Raw genomic sequence first — 15,503 nt, forward strand, 5'->3', positions numbered from 1 at the left:
AGTACCCTCTATGTGCTTTGTTTCCCTGCCCATGTAGCTGACACACACACACACACACACACACACACACACATGCACTTTGAGATTTGATTTATATACAAACACACAGACATTCCTGGGGAAGGCTGGCACAGGTTCACTAGCTATGTCCCCTTCTGCCCAGGCTATAAGGTAATAATCACTGACACCAACTACTCTTATCAGCAACTAATAAGGCCCTTCCTAAAGGGTGACCAATTCTACTGTGTAATGTTACTGTTATCCAAATAGTAAGTGTGACTGAGACATGAAGGCTATTTAGGAGTGGTTTATACAGTACCACCAAATACATGCAAGTACTCTAGAAGCTTAAATTATCTCTACGCAAAACAGCCACAGTTAGAAGATTTAAATATATTTAATAATGAATAATAAAAACACAAGACAATACTTGTTAACTCAACACAACGACATTAGTGAGTTCAGAAATCACAGGAAATATTTTAAAACAACATTGTAGGATAGTTGGACATAAACATAGAAAACAACTAGACTAATCTTGCTATTTCTATCTCTAAGAGAAATACTAAGATCTAGGATCCTACTTACAGAGCAAAGCAAGTGCTAGTGAGTTGCTGTCAGCTTCAGAACAAAATACAAAAAGCTATTCTTACTTTCTGAGATAGCCCTTAAATTGATAATGCACACTACTGCTGAGTCATTTCAGATTACATCATTTCTGACACTTCTGCTTGAGTCTCCTAGGCTTGCAGAACTTAAAATTTAACTTTTCTTTATAATCTGCACCTACCAGGAAACCACAGTAATAAAAGACACTTTACATGTGAAACCTAGTAAATATCTCTGTCTTAGGACAATATAACAAATTTCCAGCTGCAGACATCTTGTCTCCAAGCTTGAGATCACACACAGGTGTAAAATTCTTTACTTGTCAGCTTTCTTCCAGCAGGGTGCACTGTGGTTACATTTCTGAAGGTCAGAACATAATACAGTTTTCTTACATTTGTCAGACAAGCCTGTGGATCATATTAATATTTACAATGACATAGAATTATTTGCACAATTCTATCTGGGTGGACTGGCATCCCCTCAGTTTTTCACACACCTCTACAAAGAGGCCAGTCACAAGTGGAGTCCCTCAGGAATCAGTCCTTGGACCACTCCTTTTGGCATTTACTTCTCAGAAATCAAGGACAATGTCAATGGTTTCTGGCTGACTAAATCTGCAGATGATTGCAAATTAGGAGCTGTCATTGAATCTCACACTGACAAAATGTTCTCCAGGAGGGGCTGATACAGACAAACAACTGGTGTCAGACCCATGGATTAAAACTAAATGCCAATAAATGAATAATAGCATCCTTTGAGAAATCATCCATCCCTAGTAACTATCATATTGACAACACATCTCTTAGCGCTGACCCAGTAGTCAGGGACTTAGGGACACACATAGATAGCAATCTAGTATTTGGCCATCATGTGTCTACAGTGGTGAGGAAGTAATTCTATGTTACACAACGTATAAACAAAGGTATGGCATTCATCAGACCTATCATTAATTACAATGCCCCCTTTGGTATGTACCTAACCAGGCCTATCCATTGATTGGAACGTTCACAGAGGTTCCTCACTAAAGGAATACAGGGAATAAGTAAAATGTCCTATGCAGACTGCCTGAAGGTCCTATCCCTGAATTCTGTCTCCTGCAAGCTTTTGAAGGGAGATCTAAACCTGGCATACAGGGCATTGTCAGACCCCACTCTGATGGACCTACTGCATATCCACAAACAAACAGCACCAGAATTACCCATTCTAAAGACTTAACCCTTGCCTGTGATATTAATAGGACCTGCTGAAAAGATACACATGTATCTCAGAGACTACCATGTCTATGGAACAGGCTCCCCATCCATGCGAAGCAGAGTTCCACCCTAACCCAATTCAAGTGCAACTTGGACAATTGGATGGAAAACCAGAAATTCATCCCTGGTTTGCACCTATGTCTCTAATGGATACAGATAACCTGTAAATGGTTCATCTCCCAAACCCTGCTTACACTTATCAAGGGTATCACAACTTGTCAGAGATTTGGGATGCATGGCTAGGCTTAAAAAGACCCTTGTGGTTGTTAGGCTAGTAAACACCTATGAATCTATGAACAAGACCTGAACACAAAAGAATCAGAAGGCAGAAGCATGTCTTCCAGAAGTGGGGTGAGTATGTCATGTGTGGCATTCAACTGTGTAACTGCAACTATGAAGTGACCCAAAGTAGTGAATCTAATCCTGAACAGTGTGCCAAGCCAAGTACAGGCTTTACATGTACATAAGCTCACCTATGGCATGTCTTTGAGACATGGAAGGAAACAAAAGAATCTGGTGAAAATCAAGATGGACACAGAGAGGACATTCATACTCCATACAAAAGACAATCCAACCAAGAACTAAACTAAAGAACCAAGTGCTGAGAGGCAGCAAGACTAACCACTGGGTCAGATAGTTGGATTGCCCTTAATTATTTATTTTACATTTGTTAACTGGGTGAGTGTTCTGGTTCATAGCATGAACCTTCTCAGTCATATCCAAGGCCAAAAGCCAACACACAAGACATAACAGCAATCAAATATGGTATGATCCCAGTTATTGTCATTGGGGTAATATATAACTATCGACCACGGGATCCAGTCTATAACCAAATGGGATTGGTTATTTTGAGCACAAAAAGAGAAATTGGCTAGGCTGAAAATAGGCCACAAGAGCAGTTAGCCAAGTACTATGAGCTTAGGAACTGTGCATGAACCATATCTCTGTACAAATATGCTCTCTTTCTCTCATCTTTTTGCAGGTTAATTTGTGCTTCAGGTCATGGAGAAGTGGCAGTTATCTCAGAAAAAGACAGCTGATGCATCTAGTTCTGAGCCACCAATGTTTGGTCATATATTCCCCTCAGCAGGGAGGTGTAAGGGAGGCCACCTTGCTGAAGATGATCTGGAGGGATCACTGGTGGCCTCTGTGTCCACGTCTCAGGAAGTGGACATAGACTTCTCTTCTAACAGTTGCCCAGAGGTGTAGCTATCATCTTCCAAATATATTGCAGATGCTGGTGTCATATGTGGCATGCTGAAAACTGGATTCCCACCTTGGCACCATGGGGCACTTGCTGGCTTGACATGTCAAGTCATGCCACTGCCAGAAATTAGCCACTGAGTCAACGGAGGCATGGCCTGGTCATGTGTTCAGTCACAGAGGTGATTGATAGCTAAGTATTGCTCTGTGGGCTGAAGTGCCATCTGTCCATGGTCCCTGTTCTATCTCCATCCAAATGCTTCCATCCTTAATGTGTCATTCTCCATTCCTTGTCCATTGGCCAACTCAGTCCATCATGGTTTGTCTACACTCTGTCATCAAGTGTTCTTCAATTGTCATTTCCAACTTTTGTGTGTGTATCACCCATGTCAGTCTATGTCTGCATTTTATGTTTATTTCTCTAGCACTGATACTTTCCCTTCGCCATATCTTCCTCCAACAGTATTCCTCTTTACCTACCCCACCAAACTGTCTGTGTCTCTGTACACCACAATCAAATTGCACTTACTTCCCCAACCTGCCATCCATTATAATTACCCATCTGTAACTGTTATTTTTCCCTTTTCTATTTCCTATCCCCCTCCCCTCCCATTTCAAAATGAACTGAGTAGAAACTTTACTGTGCTGACCCTCATTACACTATATGGAGTGCCAATTATACAGAGCTTCATTGAGCATGTGCACGTATGTCAACTGTGCCACAGTTACCTGCCCTGGCAGTGACTTCTGCCACGTCAGCCACATGCCTGTCTGTAGCACTGCTTGTTCACTGTGCCAGTGTCACTTTTTCCATTAACATGACAGCTCTGTTTTACTATGCACCCTTCCTTTATACATCAGCACTAAGCTCTCCTTAACACATATCTGATTAGCTTTGGAATGTGTCACACTACTTGTCTGTGAATCCCAAGCTATGTTACATTCTGCATTCTAAATGGAATCTGCTTAGCAAAGCTCAAACATTTTCAGAGATTTATACTACAGAAACTAGGTAAGCCATAAATCATGATTTATAATCTTAAACTACTGGAGTTATCCCTGTTCTTTTTATTCATCTTTGAATGGACCTATCTTTGGCATTTAAAGGCATGTCTGACCTGATTCTATTTAAAATGTGTACCTGACAATACAATGAAGAGAGCTGACATATGATCTACCGACCTGTTGTTTAAAATTAGCATAAATCAGAGAAAAATATGACGCATAGATTGCTCATTAACAACCAAAAGTTTATAATAAACTATCACTTGCAATAGCATTAAGCATATCACTAACAGTACTCACCAACAACACTGATAAATACATGGATAACACAAAATATTAACACTGGATAACAGCAATTATACTTCTCAAAGTCCATTAGGCTTTAAACTTGGCTATCAATATATGAACCTAAGGAACCCATTTTATGGTTAGTGTGATAGCGACTTAGTGTTGAATGCTACAAGTTAAGTGAATAAAAATCTTCATTTAGTGTCCACAGATAAATGGCTTAGTAAAATAGTCAATAAGATGTTAAAGACAATGTTACATAAAGTCATTGAGCAAGAGGGACATTCTGTGACCATGCACTGCCTTATATATAGCTATATGGGAATTATCACACTCTTTTATTGGAATTTTCCACTTGAATTATTACATAGAATCAACTCAGAAAGCAGCAGGTAGCATGGAGAGAAATAGGATGTCCTGTTCTTGGAGTAGAGGAGTATATTGTTGAAATACAGTAGAGGCTGGAAAACACAGTGTGTGGTAAAAGAACACATGACAAAAACTCAGATGAACCAGGCACACACTTATAATAGGTGCTCAAGGTTTAAGGAGTTTCAGACTGGGGAACAGGTGGTTGTATTTATACTAAGTATACAAAACAAATTTCTGGTCACTCACCAGGGACCCTAGTAAATAACTGATTTAGTGGGTCAAATTAAGGATAAGGTTTCTCAACCTTATAAATGAAAACAATAGGCCTTCCACATAAATGGTCTAAACCTTAAACACCCTCATGTGTTAGTGAAACTGTGTTGTTCACATGCTGACTCAGATGTGTAGGACCCCACATCCTTCAGTAAGAGTAGGATAAACTCTTTCTGTCACATAATTATTTTTCTTCTTGTCCTCCAGGACAGGGCCTGAAAACGGTCCACTTGGATCAGTGTTTTATTCCAGTTAACAAATCATAATAAAATAAAATGAAAGAGTGTCTCAGTAAAATTGAAGATGTGCTCTCTCCCTTGCCAGAAAAAAATAATGAATAAGTCACAATATTGGGAAATTACTTTCATCTCTATTAAGTTGCCAGATGGTTGCAATTGCTTTTTGGAATGGTGTTAGTTAACGCTGCACCCAATGAAACCCACTACCCCCTTCACTCCTGTCAGATGAGCCTGATGCTATGGCTGTGGAATCTTTCAGGAACTATCTGGAAATAGATATACCTTCCCCAAAGATGACAATGATGTCATGCATACTAATGAGAGAAAATTCAGCATTAAAGTGGTAGCAGTTTTCAAATTAGGAAACATCTGCCTAAAGAAGAAGGGGCAAGAACTGAAGGCACTGATCACATTATGATAAAATTTATAAGACTTTCAGCCTATTCATTAGTAATTCATTAGTAATTCCGCTAAGCTTCTTGTTAAAGGAAGCATTATTGATCAGTGAGTCTTCCAGTTATAATATGGCCTTTTCTGATTCTGATACATAAAGCTGGGTCTTCATACTAAATCAACTACAGATTTGTTATCATTTGTTATCATTTTAAACACTACATTGCTGAAACAGGTAGTACATCATCAACTTTCTAATTTTGCTGAATCCTCCAATTTATGCAATAAAACCTAATGTGTCTTTTAAAGTGTATTCTTTCAATGCTGCCTTACTGCCCATCTGTGAGTAGACCTCTGAAGGTGTCAGTAATGGTGACGTCATATTAACCTTGTTCCTTGATCTAAACAAGGTCTTTGACACGATGTCACAATTGTTTCCCCCCATATTTAACTGCATTTAGGTTTTATAAGAGTTCTCTTACTTGGTTCTCTAGCTGCCTTCACAATCCCAGATATAAAGTAAAATTGTTATTGGCTTGATCTGCTATTTTGCTAACAAAGGAATTCTTCAGGACGCAGTTCTGGTCATGTGTACACTTTACATTAACTGTTTTCTAGCTCGATGTCCCAAGCAATTGTACACTATGAAGAAGGGACACCGCCTTTGAGATAAATCCCTATCCATGCTCCAGGCAAAGCTGCAGGGTGGAGTCACTAAGTCTGAATGCTGGATCAAGAACTTCAATCGCCTAAATACCAATAAAACTAAATAAGTCATGTTTTGTGGTAGCTACTATTCTGGAAATCACTCTACAGATCTTATAATGAATACGAGTAGTTGGGATTCTTAATAAAAAGTAGCTAACATGAGGGGAAATGGCTATTCCTTGTTGTTTACACTACACATTGACAGTTCAGTAAAAATGTGCAGTCAGTTACTTTGCTACTTATAGAAATTCATGGAATACGTCTTATCAATCATAGGTTCATAGGCTCATAGGAACATAGGTGTTTACTAGGCTAACGACCACAAGGGCCTATTTAAGCCTAGCCATGCATCCCAAATTTCTGACAGCTTCTGGTGCCCTTGATAAATGTAAGCAGTGGTTTGGGAGATGAAACATTTACAAGCAGAGGCCCAGTTGATGAACCATTTACAGGCTACCTGTGTCCATTAGAGACATAGGTGCCAAACCAAGGATGAATTTCCTGTTCCCCATCAAATTGTCCAAATTATGGTTGAATAGGGTTAGGGAGGAGCTTCACATGGATAGAAACCTGTTCAAGATATGGGATAGTCTCTGGGATGCATACCTGTCTCTCTAGCAGGTCTTATATATATCACAAACAAGGTTTAAGTCTTTAGAATGAGTAATTCTGGTGCTGTGTGTTTTGTGGATATGCAGGAGGTCCATCAGAGTGGGGTCTGACAATGCCTTGTACGCCAGACATAGATCTCTCTCAACAACCTGTAGGAGACAGAATACAGGGATAGAGCCTTGAGGCAGTTTGCATAGGACATGCATTACTTACAACCTACATTCTTTTAGTGAGGAACCTCTGTGGATGTTACAACTGTTGGATATGCCTGGTTGGGTATGTAATACCTGTGCACTGGCTCAGTAATCAAGGAGCCTCAATCCTCACCAGCGAGGGGTGTCCACATTGGAAGGATAACAAGTACACACACAGTAAAGTACAATTTCCCTTAAGAGCACACAGAGATCACAGTCAGTCTGGGGCTGGTTTCTCCATTTCTCTCTAGATCCCCAATATGATTCCCCACTGGCACAGCTATAGGGTACACATATCAGTCTAGTAGTCAAGCCAAAACCTCCAGTACCCTTTCTGTCCAACCAGTGCTTTGTGTCCCTGCCCAAGTAGCTGACACAAACACTTTCAGATATGAGTTATATACAGACACACAGACACTCCTGGGGAAGGCTGGCACAGGTTCTCCAGCTATGCCCCCTTCTCTCCAGACTATAAGGTAGAAATCACTGCCACCAACCACTACTTATCAGCTACCAATAAGGCCCTTCCCAAAGGGTGACCAATTACACTGTGTAATATTACTGTTATCCAAATAGTAAGTGTGACCTAGGGCTAAGGCTATTATGGAGTGGCTCTGTACAGTATCACCAAATACATGCAAGTACTCTAGAGCTAAAATTATCTCTGCACATAACAGCCACCATTGAAAGGTTTAAAATATTTAATATTAAATAATACAAACACCAGACAATACTCATCAATTCAACACAATGACAATAAAGAGTTCAGAAATCACAGGAAATACTTTAAAACAATATTGAAGGATAGTCTGACAAATATAGAAAACAGGTAGACCAGTCTGGCTAAATTCCTATCTAACTCTAAGAGAAATCACTGTTCTAAATACTACTTACATAGCAAGCAAGTGCTGGTGAGTGCATGTTCTTACTAGATCCAAGATAAGATATAAAATGCTCAATCTTTCTCTCTGAGAAAATCTTAAATTGATAACACACAGTACTGCTGACTCATCTCAGATTACATCATTTTTATCACTTCTCCTTTAGTTCCCAGGCTAACAGAAACTCAAAATTTACATTTCTTTGTAAGCTGCACCTGCCAGGAAACCACAGCAATAAAAGACGCTTTTGCATGTGAAACGTAGTAAATATCTATGTCTTAAAACAATAGAAATAATTTCCTAGCCTGGACATCCTATCTCCGAGCTTGAGATCAAACACAGTTGTAAAATTCTTTACTTAACAGCTTTCTTCCAGCAGGGTGCACTGTGGTTACATTTTTGAAGCTCAGTACAACATATAGTTTAATCATGACATATAGTTCTCTTTACATTTGTAAAACAAGCCTGTGGATTATATTAATATTTACAATGACACAGAATTATCTACAAAATTATATCTGGCTGTTCTGGCAGCCCCTCAGTTTTTCACAAGGTACATAACAAAGGGGGCATTGCACTCAGTCATAGATGTGATGAATGTCAAATACAGTGGAGCAATGACTTCCTTGCACTTTGATGTTATACCTTTGTTTATAACTTGTGCAACATAGAATGATTTCCTCACTACTGCAGACACATTGACAGTCAAAGGCTAGATTATATCTGTTCCCAAGTCCCAGACTACTGTGTCAGATCTTAGGGATGTGTTGTCAATATGAAAGTTACCAGGATGGATGTCTTCTCAAAGAATACTATTATGCATTTCTTGGCATTTAGTTTTAGTCCATGGCTCTGACACCAGTTGTTTGTCTGTGAGAGCCCTTCCTGGAGAATGTTTGTGCTGCTGTAAGATTCAATGACAACTCATAATTTGCAATCATCTGCAAATTTAGTCAGCCAGAGGCCATTGACATTGGCCTTGACTTCAGAGAAATAAATGCCAAAAAGGAGTGGTCCCAGAACTGATCCCTAAGGGACTCCACTTGTGACTGGCCTCTTTGTAGAGGTGGACTCTCCAATTCTAACTTCCTGGGTCCTATCTGTGAGCCAGTTGGCTAACATTGGGTGACATAAGAGTTTATTCCTAACCTCTTGAGTTTGCAATAATGCCTTAGTTGGATATTGTGTCAAATGTCTTGGCCAGGTGAAGATAGGTTGTGTCAACCATTTTGCCCTCATCCATTGAAGTAAAGTTTTCACTGTTATTGTGCTCACTGAATTCTTCTATGGCTTTTTCTGGAAACATATTCAAATGCAAGCACATTTAAAATAGTTGTACAAAATCTGATCTTTATCCCCTTCCCAGGTAGTATTTGACTTACACAAGTATTTAATATGAGTTTCTTTTTATTCCTTTTCTTGCATTCCAAATATACTTGTCAAACAATTAATTTGTTTTACTATGGAATTTTTTAATATATTTACATATATTTATATGGATTCACTTTAGAAGCTCAAAATACTGAAATATCGAATTTCAGTATTTCGCGCCCATAAAGTATGTCCTGGAAAACCATGGAGATGAAAGATTCAGCTTTCATATACTAGATACACTACTGATGGGGCCTCTTGAAGACAACAGAAACTCCATCTTAGAGAATATGGAGCTCCACTGGGTCATCAAACTAAATGCTTGCAAACCACCTGGACTCAATATTTTCATTTCTCTCAAAAGTGTTTTAATACTAAGAAAGTTAAATCACAGTCTGTTTTATTGAACACAAGATAAATTGATCTGGAAATCTACAAAATGTTTTGATAGGAAAGGTGGACACTTAAGCACCTACACTGCTATACTGATTCCTCAGACGGCTCTGAAGAAGCCATATGGTGAAAGCGTTTTTAAAATTTTAAAATGTTAGGGAATCCTTGGTATCTCAAGTAGGACAAGTCAGTCAAAGTAGTAACACATGATTGTGTTTAAATAATGAAAAAGGAATTATATTGACTGAACATGCTGAGTCACTGGGGTCTATATTATAACATCGAAGTCTTAAAACTTTGAATGTTATAATATCGAACCCATTCTGTCAACAGACCATAAAATCGAACAGTCAGAATAGCGAATTTTTTCCCAGGGAAAAAATTTGCTATTCCGACAAACATACACACAACACAAGCACACCAAAATAAATAATCCACACACACATACACTTCACAAAATCCTACACTAAACCATACATACATACACTACTAGCTATCCACTTACCTTAACCCACCCCTAACCCTAAGGTCCCTAACTATCGCACACTCACCTTACCCGCTCCCTAACCCTAAAGTCCCTATCACACACTCACCTTACCTGCTCCCTAACCCTAAAGTCCCTATCGCACACTCACCTTACCCGCACCCTAACTCTAAGGTGCCTATCGCACACTCACCTTCATTCACACACTTACTTTAACCAGGTCCGTAACCTTCACAACACAGTCGAGGAAATGCGAAGCTGCAGAAATGGCCCACCAAATTCTTTCCCTAGGAAAGTATTCGATATTCTGCAGCTTCGCTATTTTCAGCATTTGGTGCATAGGGTTCGATATTATAACATTCAAAGTTTTAAGACTTCGATGTTATAATATAGATCCGAGTCACTGTTGGGTTTATCTTGAATATGGTTAAGTGATATCGTTATACAACACAAGTTCTGTAAGAGGATAGGTGAAGACTAGCCAGTGTGGAAGCCTCAACCCATTTGGTGGACATTTGGTCATATTCAAATGAGACGGGTTTTACTGCCACCAATTAAAACACACCCGCATTTTGACATATTCAGATTAGGTGCATTTTACCTCCACCAATTAAAACACCTGGATATTCTGACCCCTGAAAGCCCTCATAACCAGGGCAAAGCTCACTGTAAAACCATTAAGAGTTGATTGCAGGAACACTCGTCCATCTGTAAAGACTAAATAAAACAGTTTTTTCTAAAAACTGCACCATTTGCCTTACTCCTCCAGAGAGATGAGGTAGACGAACCATCTATGGTCAGCTGTAGTAAGATTTGCTTGTATTCTGGTCGAAATCTTACTATAATGAAGCAGAAAGGAGCAAATAGTAAACCCTGTAGAGAATAACAAGCAGAAAGAAATAGTGAGGAAAACGCTCAGGCAGAGAAAAATGTCACAATAACCCACATGAATTATTTTTATTTATTTAGTTATTTATTTTATTTTACATTTGTTAACCAGGATGGTCTGACTGGATGAGGTCCATTTACAGTGGAGGCCCGGGAAGAAAAGCTCCACTTAATTAATACAACAGACAATGATAATAATACATAATGTAAAGTAAAGACTTTGTTATTGAGCAGTATTTTGTGCAGAATAGAACAGTATGCAAAGAAAGATCATATCAGCAATATGTACAAGTGAACATTAAGCTTGTCATCAAAATATACAGACAGAGATCACAACAACATTTCCAAATGTCAAGGGATACTATCTGCTACTTCCATTTTTACCGAGGATCTGATAATTTGAGAGAAGAGAAAAAGAAGGTGGTAGCATACACTAGGATTAAGTAACACATGGACATAGCCAAGAGCTAATAAGATGAGCCTTAAGGGAGTTTTTGAATTGTTTGGTATTAGGTGCAGAAGTCACCGAGGGAGGGAGATTATTGCAGCTTTATGCTATACTTTGAGAAAATAGATCTTTACCTGCTGTGTTGTTGGCTGTGGAGATAGAGAGGAGTGATTTGTTGGCAGAGCGGAGTGGTCGATTTGGAATGTAGTTAGTCAGTAGCTCCCTAAGGGCTGGAGTTTTTTCAGGATATTTTAGGTTGTTATAAGCTATGACTAGTTGGTGGTCGATTTGGAATGTAGTTAGCTAGTAGTTCCCTAAAGGCTGGAGTTTTTCAGGATATTTTAAGTTGTTATAAGCTATGACTAGTTGGTGGTAGGTTAATAACTGTGGGAGCTCAAGCCACTGCAGTTGCCTAAGAGGTACAATGGTGTGTTCTAAAGAGGGAATTTTTTGCAAACTTGGCGATTGTGTTATAACACGACTCAGGTTTCTCCAGGTCAGATTTTCTTACATAGGTGAGATTAGGTGCTGCATACATGAGTGTAGAAAGAAGGTGGGTTTGAGCTAGGATAACCCGAGCTTGATCTGATAGAAAGTCTTTTTGTCTGTATAGGGACCCCATTTTTTGTCTACTTTTTTAATAGTTTGAGAGATATGGATATCAAAGTGTAAGTTATTATCTATTTCAATGCCAAGCAGCTTGGTGTGGAGAGAGGGTGAAATGACAGTTCCATTATTGGTGGAGATAGAGAAGGAGAGTGGAGTGGTTTTTGATTTATTTGGGGTAAATAGAAGTAGTTTTGTTTTGTTGGGATTTAAGATAAGTTGAATATCTGTGATCCACCTTTCCACTGAGGTAAAATATTTCTGGGTGAGATGCTGTAGGGTGGTGAGATTTGGGGCGGAGCAGATCAGGGTGGAATCATCTGCATACTGTATGAGTGAAGCCTGTAGGGTAGAGGTATGTAGATTATTGGCAAAGATAGAAAAGAGGAGTGGACCGAGTATGGAACCTTGGGGTACACCAATGGTAGTTGGGAGTAAAGATGATATAACTCCTTGCCACTGGACAGCTTGTTGTCGGTCTGATAGATAATTTTTAAACCATGCAAAAGTGTTAGGGGCAAAGGATAGAGAGGTAAGAGTATCTATTAGAATGGAGTGGGAAATCATGTCAAATGCTTTGGAGAGGTCCAGGAATATGGCAGATGCAGATACAAATCTGTTATTTCTATGTTGGTTAACCAGGTTTGTGAAAAAGAGAAAGGCTGAAGTTGTGCTGTGGTGTGGGCGGAAACCATGTTGTGTAGAGGAGAAGAGATTGTTAGAGTCTAGGAAATGCATGACCTGAGAGTGTATGCATTTCTCAAGTATCTTAGATAAAGGAGACAGAATGGCTATGGGGCGATAGAGAAATCATAGGAATTCCCACCCTTATGAAGGGGAATAATGTAAGAGATTTTCCATAGTTGAGTCCAAGGCTGACTCCTAAATAATGTGTTCATGTCTGACCTCACATATACATATGTAAAACTGAATAAAATTCTTGCAGATGGCATTGGCTTTAGAACAGTAGTATCTGATGGGAGATACAAGGCTATAGGATTAAGGAATAGTCTGAGAGGCAGCAGATTTCATTCAACCTTTCCTCATGCACAGCGATGTCCCAGGGAATACTTACTGTAGGAGCACACTGATTGCTTGGTGGGTATTAACATTAAAAATAACAGAGCAGTTGACAGACTTTGAGATTTTATTATAACAAAAATAATGGCTCAGAATGTTGGGATTGAGGGCAGCAAAAAGAACAAATCAAATATTAGGCTATAGAGCTAACCATACAGTTACCATGACGATGCCCCTCTAGTAGGTTTTTATAAGGCCACAGCTGAAATATGATATACAGTTCTGGGGAAAGAGTTCACAGTGCTAGTGAAAATACAGAGAAAGACAATAAAATAGCCTTTGTGAGCTTGACCTACATTTACTAGAAGAGACAAAACAGAGGACATGCTAACTGTATATAACACATTAAAGGAGAAATAGTTTTATATATTTTATTTTATTTTGCTTTTGTTTGCAGGGTTTGTCTGATTGGGTTTTAGTCAAAAAAAGCTTTTCAGTGGAGGTCTGGGGAGAAAAGCTCCAACATAAAAAATATTTTTGTGCAGACATTCAGTAATAAATATGAACAGCCATTAAATAAGCAAGCAATAATGCCTTCCAGGATGTGTGTTAATGTGTAATTAATGCCCGGTGCAGGGCCTCTATACCCCTGGAAGGGCATCAATTACATTGCGCTTAGACAATGGGCTCTCTGTAACATTGTTGTGTTTTACTTACTGTCATAGGAAAAATAAACTTTAAAAATGATCAATACACGGTAGGTTCAGGTTAAAGCACTTTAATCTTGCAGCAAGGAGACAAAAACATGCTATTACAGAGTTTGTCTAACTAAAATCAGGAAGTAAGTCTACCTTTATACACTTTCTAACAAGACATTGCCTACCAAGCTGACGTAACAGATCACAAGTTCTAACATCATTATTTCATAGCAGCTGTTTGTCTATAATTTTCTGTTTGCACTATCAGTTTTATGAAAAACTTCCTAAGAAAAACAACGTGGCCTTGGTGACCACCGGTTAGATACAGCTTCCCACTATGTTATGTTACCATTCAAGGTACTATAGCTAATTCGAGCACAAAGCAAGTACAGATTCTTCAAGCAGTCTTTTGTTTCATGCATCTCTTCTTTTCTACAGCTGTGCATGTTCTCATAACACGAACAGAGATGATTGTTCATATTCAATCATATTATAGAAAAAACAGTATTCTATTCATTCATTTCCTGACCTAGCAGATAATCACCTGCTTCTCAAGTACATTTCCAAAAAGGCATAAACATGAATATTGCTGTGCTAGCAATTACTAGGTCAGGGTGCATCTTGCAGTTTCAGAAAGCATACTGTGGTTTGAAAAATCATCTCATAATTTCATACAGAATTAAGCTGTACATAAAATAGAATGAAAATGTGTTAACCCTTTTAGCTTCTAATAAGCATTAAACATATACATAAATGCATATTTCTCTGACACTTACTTACATATTCTTTTAAGTACTATTTTATTTTTTAATATATTTTTGATGTAAAATAGTTCCTCAGCCTAATGTTTCGTACTTGCTGTGGTCTATGTTAATTGTGTTGGAGGAAGCATCTTACAACAAACATATATAAAAAAAAATAATATTAGTGCTTAAAAAAATAATAAGCAAGTGAAACACAACAATTTTATATACAGCCCATTCTCTGTCCCGTACACAAGTACACAGTCTCTTCTGCTTTCACACACATACACATATGCAGACACAGTCTCCTCTTCTTTCATAGATGCATTCAGTCACACATCGCTTTCACTTTCTCTCTCACTTTCTGGATCATACCTCTCAACCTCTTACAAAAAGAAATTTGGACAAAGCCTAGAAAAATGCAGGGGCCACAACACGAGGGACACGTTTAATAATGCTCTTATAAACTTAGAAGGTTGCTAGAATAATAGGCTTTGCCTTCACAATAGCATACATTTTCTGAAGGTTATGAAGTCTGAAACTGAAATGCCTGACAATATTTGGAGACTGCAGTCCTCTGTGATTTTCAGAAAACCTCATTTTATGAGGGATAGATACAAAAATATAAGGCAAACATCTGGACAGTTCAGAGGTATGCTCTGGATCTCTGTCTCTGTCTCACACACACACACACACACACACACACACACACACACAGACACACATGCGCGTGCACACGCATGCACACAGACACACACATCTCTCACACACACACACACACACACACACACACACACACACACACACACACACACACACACA

Source organism: Protopterus annectens, chromosome 8.part1 (assembly GCF_019279795.1).
Source record: "Protopterus annectens isolate FY-2018-M chromosome 8.part1, PAN1.0, whole genome shotgun sequence".
Taxonomy (NCBI): domain Eukaryota; kingdom Metazoa; phylum Chordata; order Ceratodontiformes; family Protopteridae; genus Protopterus; species Protopterus annectens.